The following is a 12450-nucleotide window of genomic DNA, read 5'->3' as shown; positions in this document are numbered from 1 at the left end:
GACGCACCTTTCCCTCCTGCTCCTGTGAAAGCACAGCCCCTAGTCCATGATGACTAGCATCCACCTCCAAAATGAAAGGCAGAGAAAAGTTTGCAAAAGCCAGAGTCGGAGCATTAATCAGTCGTACCTTCAGCTGCTGGAAGCTCTCCTCGCATCCGTCTGGCCACACCTCCGCCAACCTCAATTTCTGGCCCCTACGACCCCTACCCCCCCCCTTGTTCTGCTACCAGGCGATGTAGGGGGCCCGCCAGTCTTGCAAATCCCTCTACAAAACGGCGATAATAACTGGCGAAACCCAGGAAAGACCGCAATTCCTGGATATTCCTCGGCCTAGGCCAATTTGCTACTGCAGACACCTTCTCCGGGTCAGTAGAGACGCCATCACGGGGAGATCCGATGGCCAAGGTAGCGCACCTCCTTCCCAAAAAAGCAACACTTCTCCAAATTAGCCTTCACTCCCTCCCTCTGTAGTCGTCCCAACAGCAACTCCAGACGCTTCAGATGTTCACCTGCATCAGAGGAAAAGATGATAATATCATCCAAGTACAACCATAAAGACTGCCCATTCTGATCCCCAAAAATCCGTTCCATCAATCGCTGGAATGTACTAGGCGCATTACACAACCCAAGGGGCATTCTATTAAACTCGAATAGCTCAAAGGGGGTACAAAAAGCTGTCTTCGGACGATCACTCTCGGTTACAGGGATTTGATGGTATCCACTCGACAAGTCAATAGTGGAAAACACTGAGCCCCGGATAGAGAGTCTAATGTCTCCTCGATGCGAGGCAGGGGAAATGCATCCCTACGGGTTTTGCTGTTCAACTGCCGATAATCCACACACATCCTCAAGCGGCCATCCTTCTTTTTCACCAGCACAATGGAAGAGGCAAAGGGGCTGCAACTTTCCCGAATAACTTGACTAACAATTGATGGATATGAGCCCTCACAGCCTCATAATCCGACGGGGGGATACGTCTAAACCTTTGTCTGACCGGCTTATCATCCATAAGGGGAATATCATGTGACAGGAGCGTAGTACATCCCAAGTCACCCTCCGATGACGAAAACACTCCAGCGTATTGCCTCAACACACCCCTAACACGTTCCTGCTCCACTGAGGGCAATACTGACAGGTCAAGTCCCTGAATTTGCTCCAACACTGAATGGTAAGCACCCATATGGGCATTCACAGAAAGGGTTACCCCACTCAAGGTACTCCCCTCCCCAATGGGCTGATCTACCGGCCCCACCTTCTCTGTCACCCCGGGAGGCAGACTTACTACTTGGGCCTGTGTCACTATACCCACTGGACAGCGCGGATAAAGAGTGGCCATAGTTTTGTTGACATTCAAAATGGGAACATACACAGTCCCCTTGGTTACTCTGAGGAAAGCCGGAAGGGGCAACAAACTACTTGGAAGCTGGTGAGAGGCACTGGCGGGCTCAAATAAAACTTCCCCTAAAGCCCCACCCAGCTTTTCGGCACAGGTTGCTGCCACAAATTTAACTGTTCCCCCAGGTATATAAATAGCCTTTCGTCCTCTTACTTTTACCAATCCCCTGGAGGGAGGATCATTAACAGGAGCTTGCTGGCAAAACTGGAACGCCTCCTTCCACCGTTGAGCCTCTAGGCCAATGGTGGAACCATCAAAGAGGGCTGAACCATGCTGGACAAATAATTCAGTATAACATTCCCTGATCACATTCATCCCCAGCACCCCTGGTGTACTAGAGCCACCTGACCCGGGAGGATCCCTAACCACCAACCAGCCCCTCTTTGGTAGATGCTTACCCAAAACCTCAACTGCCAACTCAACATAGCCCACATAAGGTATTTCAAGACCATTTGCCGCCTGTAAATGCAACCAATTACACTCCTTCAATTGGCCCTGCATATGCTCCCGGAAGAGACTCTCCAGTAGTGTTGACACCATTGACCCTGTATCTAACAAACACTTCACCCCTACCCCCCCTACTTTAACAGTTACCGTAGGGCACTGGCCTACCAATGAGGAGATGGCCTGACTTACCGGGGTAGGCCGACAGGAGCCAATGTTGCCCCCTTCCAATGAGTGGCTCAGCACATTGGAGGGGCCTAGTTTTCCGGAGGCTGGGATGCAACACCGGCCTGGCCAGCAGAAACCCGGAAACCTGACAACTCAACCCGTTCATTATCACACTCCCGTGCATAGTGGCCCGGCTGCTGACACCTACGACAAATAACAGTACCGGAGCGACTCGGGCCCCTCGGCTGCTGCGAACCTGATAGGGCCGAAACACTTTTGGTCAGGAAATTCAATTGCTCCTGGTGTTTTAGCAACATTCTCTTTAACTCTGCTAACTCTACACCAGTAGGTGCAGGAGGTAAAGACTCAACCTTAGGTGGGGGTCGAGTGTAATGCATAGCACACAGTGAGGGCACAGAATGACTCCTACCCCTCCCACATTCACTGGGCCTCCCCTCCTGCTCCCATCGGATGGCTTCAGCCCGAACATCAAGCATGGACAACTGGGGGGCCTGACGGACAAAACGCTTCAACTCCCTACGCAGAGCTGGATCATACACATACTCCACAAACTGATCACGCAACAACATATCTGAATTAGGGACAGAATCCGGAGCACGTTGTAACACTTTATCCATCAATGAACAAAGAGCATGAGAATATTCCTGCAATGATTCCCCCTCATGTTGTTTACGTGAAAAGAAACCCTCCTGTAACTCAACATAGGACTTAGCACAACCATACAAGTCCTTCAAAATGGCAGCGATCACAGCAGGGTCCTCCCTTTCAGCCCTACTCCGATACCGAATTTCAGCCTTAGCCTCCCCATCTAGATGATCATACATAAAATAAGCTTCCTCCAATCCATTCAGATGTCGGGCCCTCACGCTAGCCTTTACCTCCTCCAACCATTCATCCACCCCAATCCCAAAAGTTCCCCGAAACACCGGGCACCTCCGCTCCCTGGGAATATACAACCGTTCCATCCCAGTGTTAACCAAATGCCCGTCAGTCCTCGCCGATGATCCGCTGGTGCTTGGCTGTACGGTGGTATGCTCCCGCCGAAGGTGTTCATTCTCGGCCTGCAGCTGTTGCACCAAGTCCTTAAGTCCTTGAACCTCTTCAGACATGGCTCCTCCCCACACTGCAGGATATAACACAATTCCAGCCCCAGCTGGTACAGGTAATGTCCCTCGATGGGCCACTGCTGTTTTGCCTACCAATCTCAAATCAATCCACTAATAACACGCCAAAAACTGGAATACTTGTCTCTGGTAAGAAGATGCAGAATCCTGCCGACTACGCCAGATTGTAACCTTGGGCTGCAAGGTTACGTAACCCCGACTACGCCACCAGAGGCCCTGCCCCTCAGGACTTCAAATTAACCCCACAACTTCCCTTTGCATGAACACAGACGCATATCCCAGAATTAAAACAATTTATTAACAATAATTTAAAAATGAACCCTCCCAGTCAGTAAACAATTACCAGCATATGACACCACTAAAACACAAACGGGGTTGAGAGCAAAACTCAGGTGCTGGTGGTCCAATACTATAATCACGCCTTAAACCCTTAGCCAGCCAGGGAAGGTGCTTACCTGGAAGAAGAAAAAGGAGGAAGGGGAGACACCACACACATATCCAAGTGGGAGTTAATATCAGAATCACAGCAAACCACATCCTGGAGTTAATACTTCTCACTCACCCCACATTCACTCCATGCAGTGCAAGAATACAACCTCCAACCCCCCAAACTCCAGCACCACATTCACTGGCGCTCCGCTGTAAATGGGGAAGAAACTAAACTACCCTCCAGACCTCCTACTATACCAGCCAGCACCCAGTTAGCCCCGGTAACCACGCCCCCCCCCCCCTTATTCACAACAATGCCAGTACAACGCACGTAATCTTACAAAACGAAATCAAAAACAGGCAAAACAGCAGTGACCAGCTCCTGAGCATCAGCATAGACCCAGACACACTTGTCACCCCGAACCCAGCCTAGGAAGAAGATCAACAGCCCTTACATACCCGGAAGAGAACAGAAATGCACTCAGCCACCCCGTCCAACCCCTATTACTCATTACCTTATGCCGCAGCCGGGACACGGAACCAACCGCTCACCACCATTTCCGTCGCTCGCAGAAGTATCGCGGCAGCAATCGAACCTCCCCCACTAGCGGCTTCCCACCGCTTTTATCCACGCCGATCCCAATTCATTGGGTGTACCGCTGTTTTGACCCAATTAAGACGCCATCATGAACCGCCCCCATTTACCTAATCAGCGTCTCATACATACCGCCGGATACGGGATCCGCGGATGACGTCATCCCTAGCGATCACCGGTTACATAAGTTTAGAGCATAAATCAGTCCAAAGAGCAGACACATTGCTTGTGGAAGATTTTCCACGTTATCCACAACGACGGTACCTTCCAAAATGATAGCTGCTGTTGTGGTATCAAGACGCAGGGAGTAGGGTAGTGTTGCGGTTGCAGAGTGCTTGGGAATCACCATCAGAATTCCAATTGTAATGTCAGACAGGTCTTCATTGTCATCACAGTCCTAAAAACAGGGCAAATAGCAATAATGAGGTCAAAGTAAGCCACAAAACATCTTTAAGAGTAGATATGCACATTAAGATGTGAAACTAAATTAATAACACCATAATATGTTTAAATATACAGGCCTTTCCAATCAGGACACATCAGTGGATGCAGGAAAGAATACAGACATTCAAACCACTGAATGAAAAGACATTCAAAATAAATCAAACTGAAGGCCAGCTATATAAATTAATTAATTATTCTACAACCAATAATTTGCTATTCAAAAAATTATTAAAATACATCATTATGGAGAAGAACTCATTGATTTTTTTTAAATCACCTATAAATGTCAAATATAAATACCAATTTTTTCCTTCTTTCAATCTAATCTCCTTTCTGTATTTTATATTTATTTCACTGTACTTTCTTACCTTTTTCTTACCTTATCTCTTGTGTCTGTCCTTTATTCTTCCTACCTGTCTAAATTTCCAACCTCCTGTCCATTGTCCTTCTTACTATTGTTTTTCATTTCCTTTCTTTATGTAATATAAAATGTGTCTTCTTACTGCCTTTTTTCTTAATTTATCTTAACTTTCTTTTCTCTACCCCAGGGGTAGACAAATTCGGTCCCAGGTTCTTTTTTTTCGGTCCTTGCCTACCCCTTTGTTTCAGTTTCCTGACTGTTCAGATCTCAAAACTGTTTAAAGAGCAATTTGAATGTTAAATAAGAATCACATCACAGACAAAACTACTTACGAAACAGGTCTTGTAAAAATCTGTGGGGTCCTCCCTGAGAAGGAATGGTAGTCCATGAAGGACGGCGGTTCGTCTCGCGTTGATGTTGGATTTCTGGAAAGTCATGATAAAAATTACTACTTCATAGAGCTCATGACACTAACACAAAACAGAGCAAAGAACAACAGCAAAAGAAACAGTTGTTTTAATATAAAAAAATTGTGATGTGTCTGAGGAGCTTACATCATTTTCAATCTGGTGCAGAATCATCTTAAGTTTGGCGCCAATCTCTCCACCTTTAGTCCTGAAGATATCGATGAAACGTTGAGTGAACAGTTCTTGAAAGAATGTTCATGAAGTCTGCACGGGTTTTTACACATCATTAATTATAAACCATGAACTTACAACCGATTAAAATAGCTTACAAGCTGTGAATAAAACGAGTGTTCAGTAAAAAATCGATTTTTGCAACGTAGCTAGTAAGCAAATGGTCACATTCCACATAAAACTACTTCAATGTGCCTTTTTTTGTATTTTCCTCTTTCCTCACAACTAGCAAATGAAAATTATATTTAAATTTTTAATAAGTAATACAAAGACACTGGGGTTTATAAACAGCTAATTACGAGCATACTTACTTCTTGTACCACCACATCCCGAAAACGTGCTGTTCAGCCTATTCTTCTTCGTCAACGTCGTCTCCAAACACCTGTGTTCCGTCGTATTGAGCATGCGCGAGACGAAAGTGCGTTTAAAAAATTAGAAGATTTAGAAGTTGTTTCGCGCTATCCTGATATTTAACCATATAGGCCAGTAAGTATATCAAGCTCCGTTCATACAAATATGTTAGATTGAGAAGCAGCAGCAGCTGATTGTCTTGGCAATAAGCCTAAATCTTAAGGCTTTCCCAGTTATTTTATAGTGCAAATGGGGAAAAGACCCAGAACCTATGAACAAATGAATACATAAATAAATAAATACACGCGCGTGGTAAAATGAACATAAATATTTCTGTCTCTACTCCTTTTACCATGTGCACACACACGCACAAACACGCGCACAAAAAAAAAAAAAAAAGCATAAAGATTTGTGTGTCTCTATGCAAATAGAGACTTGGCTGAAATAAATGTACATTTTAAAACATAAGCTGGAAAATATCCCATATGTACATAATAAACACACAGTGTGAACATGCCATCAGTACAACACATTCAACACTCTTAAGTACTATGTACTATGTACTAAATTTGTTTAGTTTAATCACTGCATCCACCAAAAAGTTCACACGACTAATCTAATCAAGTTAAATCAACAAATTTTCCAGTCAGTCAAATTTACAAGCTTTTCTTAAGTAGATTCAGCAATTACTTTTTACAGTGCACTATTCTTACTATTGTGGATAGATTTTCCAAGATGTGTCGCCTGGTGGCGCTCCCAAACTTCCCTCAGCAGGAGAACTGGCCGAGATCCTCATCTCTACTCCCTTCTGCTATTACGGCCTGCCTGAAGATATCGTCTCCGACCGGGGCCCTCAATTCAGCTCGCCAGTATTCAGAGAGATCTGCCATAAGCTCCATATTAACCTCAACCTGTCCTCAGCTTACCACCCTCAGTCCAATGGCTTGGCTGAGCGAACGAACCAGGAGGTGGCTAAAGCTCTCCGGATGCTGAGTAGGAGGGACCCCTCCAGCTGGGTGTCACATCTGGTGTGGACAGAATACTCCCTAAACACCCAGGTGAGTCCCGCAACTAACATGTCCCCCTTCCAGTGCATCCTAGGATACCAACCTCCTCTCTTCCCTTGGGACTCCCCGGAGGGACTTGTACCTCGAGTGGAGGACTGGAATCGTGAGAGCCGTAGGGCCTGGCAACAGGTACAACGATCTCTGAGGAACCAAGTGGAGAAACAGAAGACACAAGCAGATCGATGACGAAGACCAGGACCCACATACCAGGCAGGACAGTTGGTCTGGCTCTCCACAAAGAACCTACGTATACCGGGGTGCCGTAAGCTAACCGCCCGGTTCATCAGACCTTTTTGCGTCCTTCGCCGGGTAGGACCAGTAGCCATCCGACTCCAGCTGCCCAAAGTATATCATATCTGTCCCACCTTTCACATGTCTTTGCTCAAGCCTGTGAAACGCAGTCCCTTACATCCGAACGTGGTGCAGGAGGAGACTCCCGCCAACCGAGTCCGTTCCATCTTAGACTCCATCTTAGAACCTTGGCAGCTTCTGCTTGTTGCACATTGTCTGGCTAGAGGGTTAATAATATATTTGTCCTTCAACATAGTGATAAAATGGATCAGCTGCAGCACTAATAAAGTACATATTCATACATCAAAAGCAAACAAAATAGCTAACAGATACAGAAACGTCTAAGCTAACACAAGGTGCTAATTCATACTTGTTTTACGTCACATCGTGCACAGTAGTAATTGGTCTGCATTCTCTAAAGGTTACAAGGTCACTCTCTACACGGTTTACATCAGCTTCTTAAAAGAGTCTAATGATTACATTCTCTATGCTTTATGAAGTGCTAAATAATATTCCATATATTTCCCCCCTTTGGGACTCACATGGGGGTGGCATGGTGGTGCAGTGGTTAGCACTGGTGCCTCACACCTCTGGGACCCGGGTTCGAGTCTCCGCCTGGGTCACATGTGTGTGGAGTTTGCATGTTCTCCCCATGTCGTCGTGGGGTTTCCTCCGGGTACTCCGGTTTCCCCCTACAGTCCAAAAACATGCTGACGCTAATTGGAGTTACTAAATTGCCCATAGGTGTGCATGTGTGAGTGAATGGTGTGTGAGTGTGACCTGCGAGGGACTGGCCCCCCTTCCTGGATTGTTCCCTGCCTCGTGCCCATTGCTTCCAGGATAGGCTCCGGACCCCCCGTGACCCCGTAGGATAGGCGGTTTGGAAAATGGATGGATGGATGAATGGGACTCACATGAGTCCGACACACAATTCTGTCCATCCAGCCTAGGAAGGAGGGCAAAAACCATGCACAGTATGCACAGTAGGTTAATTGCCAACTCTACGTTAATCCTGTAATTGTTTGAGTGTGTGTGCCTTGTGGTGTGTTGCTGTCTAGAGTTGGTTCCCACCTGTGCCCCTTGTTCATGGGATAGGCTCTGGTCCCCCCCACAACCCCAGTTCACATTAAACGGTCACGGTGATGGATGGATATTTAATATTGATGAGTATTTAATATTATTTGTAGATAGTAATGATCTGTGTCACGGGTCGAGGGCAACGATCGCGAGCAGAGAGCGGCGATCGTGCGGAAGGAGCAAGCAGACAAGCGGGATACGGGAAAACGGGGGTTTAATCGGGGAACGGGGAGCAGGAGACATGGAACGCCAACTAACATCAATGACAGACAAAGCAAACTGGGGAGACCAGGACTTAAATACACGGAACAAGGCAGCAGGAAACAAGACACGACTGGGCAGGATCAGGAAATCACACGTGGGTAATTAGGGGGCGTGGCACACAGGAGGAGCGGACGAGCCGGGCATGACAGAACCCCCCCCCAAAGGCGCGCTACACCGGGCGCGCCCAGGAGGAGGCGAAGGACGGGACGAGACCAGGGAACCAAAACCTGAAAAACAAGAACAGAATCAACGCACGACGGGGAACAGGACCGAAGCACAAAACAAAGCCAGGGACAAGACGTGTGACAGGAGCTGACAAAGGGATGGGAAGGCAGACAGACAGATCAGAAAGGGAGAAACAGAGGGAACAGGCGGAACACAAGGAGCGGGAGTGACGGGAGGGAACGACGGGAAACCAGGAACAGAGCGGGGCAGAACAAAGGGACCAGGAACAGAGGACGGCGGGACAAAGGCAGGAGGAGGAACAAAGACAGGCGGGACAGAGACAGGAAAGAAGGGAGAGAAGGCGGGGGAACTAAGGGGAGCCCGTGGGAGCCCCAGCGGGCGACGGGAGGCAGCCGGAGGGGCCGCAGGCGGCCAGGAGGCCGGAGCCGGAGGGGACCGAGAAGGGGCAGAGGAGACAGGGCGAGGGACCCGCGGAGGGGCCAGGGAGGGAGCAGGAGGGAGCACCAGGGAAGGGGACGAGGGAGCTGGAAGGGGCCAGGGCGAAGGCACGGAGGAGGGGGGAGCCGCAGCAGGCGGCGATGTCCGGGGGAGGGCCGGAGGTAGGGGCCCCGCAGGCGACCGAGGAGCCGCCGTTGGAGAACCCCCAGGCGACCGACCAGGACCCGGAGAGGGGAGCGAGGCAGGGCGACGAGGCACCGGAGAGGGACCCGCAGGCGACAGCCGACCCGGAGGGCCAGGACCCGCAGGCGCCAACCGAGCCCCAGCGCAGGCGAGGCAGGGCGAGCCAGGGGGCAGGGCGGGCGGGACCCCAGCCCTGCGTCTGTGTCCCCTCCCTTTACGGGACACAGACATGACCCCAGGTTGGGGTCGAGTTCGCCGGGGCGAGGGAGAAACTGTCACAAGGGGCGCCTCGGGAGCTGCTGCAGCGCGGTCAGGAACTGGAGCGCTGACAGGAGCTGCAGGTGACTGCAGTGGGGGCGCCTGCCCGGGAGCTGCAGCAAGTGGCTGCAGTGGGGGCGCCTCTGCAGGGACAGGAGCGCGGTCAGGAACAGGAGCGCGGTCAGGAACAGGAGCGCGGTCAGGAACAGGAGCTGGCTGCAGTGGGGGCGCCTGCCCGGGAGCTGCAGCAGGCGGCTGCAGAGGGGGCGCCTGCCCGGGAGCTGCAGCAGGCGGCTGCAGAGGGGGCGCCTCTGCAGGAACAGGAGCGCTGACAGGAACAGGAGCGCTGACAGGAACAGGAGCGCTGACAGGAACAGGAGCGCTGACAGGAGCTGCAGGTGGCTGCAGTGGGGGCGCCTGCCCGGGAGCTGCAGCAGGTGGCTGCAGTGGGGGCGCCTCTGCAGGGACAGGAGCGCGGTCAGGAACAGGAGCGCGGTCAGGAACAGGAGCGCGGTCAGGAACAGGAGCGCGGTCAGGAACAGGAGCTGGCTGCAGTGGGGGCGCCTGCCCGGGAGCTGCAGGTTGCTGCAGTGGGGGCGCCTGCCCGGGAGCTGCAGGTTGCTGCAGTGGGGGCGCCTGCCCGGGAGCTGCAGGTTGCTGCAGTGGGGGCGCCTGCCCGGGAGCTGCAGCAGGCAGCGAAGGCGGCTGCGCAGGCGGCGGCTGCGCAGGCGGCGGCGAAGGCGGCAATGGCGGCTGCACGGGAGCGGGGTCCGCCGGCAATGGCGGCTGCACGGGAGCGGGGTCCGCCGGCAATGGCGGCTGCACGGGAGCGGGGTCCGCCGGCAATGGCGGCTGCACGGGAGCGGGGTCCGCCGGTAGGGACGGCTGCTCCGGCTCGGGTTCCGCCGTCAGAGTCGGCTGCTCCGACGGGGAAACAGAGGCCCTCTGTAGCTGGAGAAGCTGTTTGAGGTCCCCTGCCAGCCGGTCGAGGTCCTCCCGCTCGGAGGCGGGAGTAAACGTGTCGAAGCCCCTTCTCAGACGGACAGTGAGCGCTTCTACCTCGTCGCTCACTGGAGGTGCCACCTCCGCTAACGCCCTCCAGAACAGCCCCTGGAGGGCGAATAATTGATTGGCGAGGGCTGCCGTCTTCCCTGGGAGAGGCGAGGGATACGCCTCCGGGGTGGCTGCCGCGGGAGGTGGAACTGATACGTCCGGCGCGGGTAGGGCAGAAGTAGCCCTTATCAGAGCGCGGGGTACCCGGGGAATAACGTCCCTCATCGCTCTGACACCTCGGTTAGCCAGCCGCTCGGGCCGGTAATCACACCGCTCGAGGGGCGGCAGCAGTTCCGTGGGGAGGGGCTCCAGGTCTGGGAAGACGAAGGACTCGTCCTCTTCATCCTCACTTGGAGCCCAGAGCCTGGCCACGGAGCAGGGACCCAGACCGTACAGTCCCAGGTCGGGACCTAGGACGAGCTCCTCTTCCTCCTGAGGGAGCCCGGGGCTGGAGAGCGAGCAGGCGCCCAGATAAAGAGGCGGCGCTTCCGGGATTCGCCTTCCCCTGCGTCTCCTTTTCTTTGTTGGGTGTGTCATTCTGTCACGGGTCGAGGGCAACGATCGCGAGCAGAGAGCGGCGATCGTGCGGAAGGAGCAAGCAGACAAGCGGGATACGGGAAAACGGGGGTTTAATCGGGGAACGGGGAGCAGGAGACATGGAACGCCAACTAACATCAATGACAGACAAAGCAAACTGGGGAGACCAGGACTTAAATACACGGAACAAGGCAGCAGGAAACAAGACACGACTGGGCAGGATCAGGAAATCACACGTGGGTAATTAGGGGGCGTGGCACACAGGAGGAGCGGACGAGCCGGGCATGACAATCTGAGGTTGCCTACATTTCCAGGCAATATTTGTTCAAATAAATCAAACCAAAAAAATACCAACTCTCACAAACAGATAGAAAGTAAAACGATTATATGATAAAAATGTGTTGAAATTCAATTTTAAACTTAAAAGTAACATTACACAGTGAATTGTAACGTCAACATTATCTAATACTGTTCACAGATCTGCAGGATGCTTGGGCAGGAAAGAATGTCCATGTTCTTGTAACCCCTGTGGAAAAAAACAGGGTATAGACGGAGGTGTAGTGGTACGCAGGCGCCAACAGAGGGCGCCCCAAACAATTTATTAGGGTAGAGCGACAGGTTTAAACTGAGCTCTGTTCCTGCGGCGAGACTCACGGGAATGGGAGGTCAGCTAGGATGTCCCAGAGCAAAGCAACAAAGAAAAGCCTCCATATACCCTCTCGAAGTGAGGCACCAAGCTAAGCTACATAAGGGTCTGGTAGGACAGAAATGCACTGCTCGTGTAATAGTGTCTGGAGTCCGCTGTAATTGCCTCCTTGACACTGGGTCCCAAGTAACAATGGTAACTGCCTCCTACTATCACAGCCATTTATTTGGTTGCCCAATCCTACCCATTGATGGTTTAGATGTAGAAGGTGCCAGTGGACAAAATGTTCCATACCTGGGGTCATGCAGCACCCTGCCTAATTCGCTCCAGAAAGACGCAGGATCCTGTGGTGTCCTGGTGTTAAAGGTTCGTATAGAATTTAAGCTGTTTTAAACTGCAAATTCATTTTAAAAATGTTGAATGACAACTCAGTTGCAAACATAAATCTTTTAATTTCTTTTAATTATTCAGTGCTTCTA

The sequence above is a fragment of the Brienomyrus brachyistius genome, chromosome 5 (genome assembly GCF_023856365.1).
Source record: "Brienomyrus brachyistius isolate T26 chromosome 5, BBRACH_0.4, whole genome shotgun sequence".
Lineage (NCBI taxonomy): Eukaryota > Metazoa > Chordata > Actinopteri > Osteoglossiformes > Mormyridae > Brienomyrus > Brienomyrus brachyistius.
The sequence above is the reverse complement of the archived record's forward strand: the minus strand, read 5'-3'. Positions refer to the sequence as shown.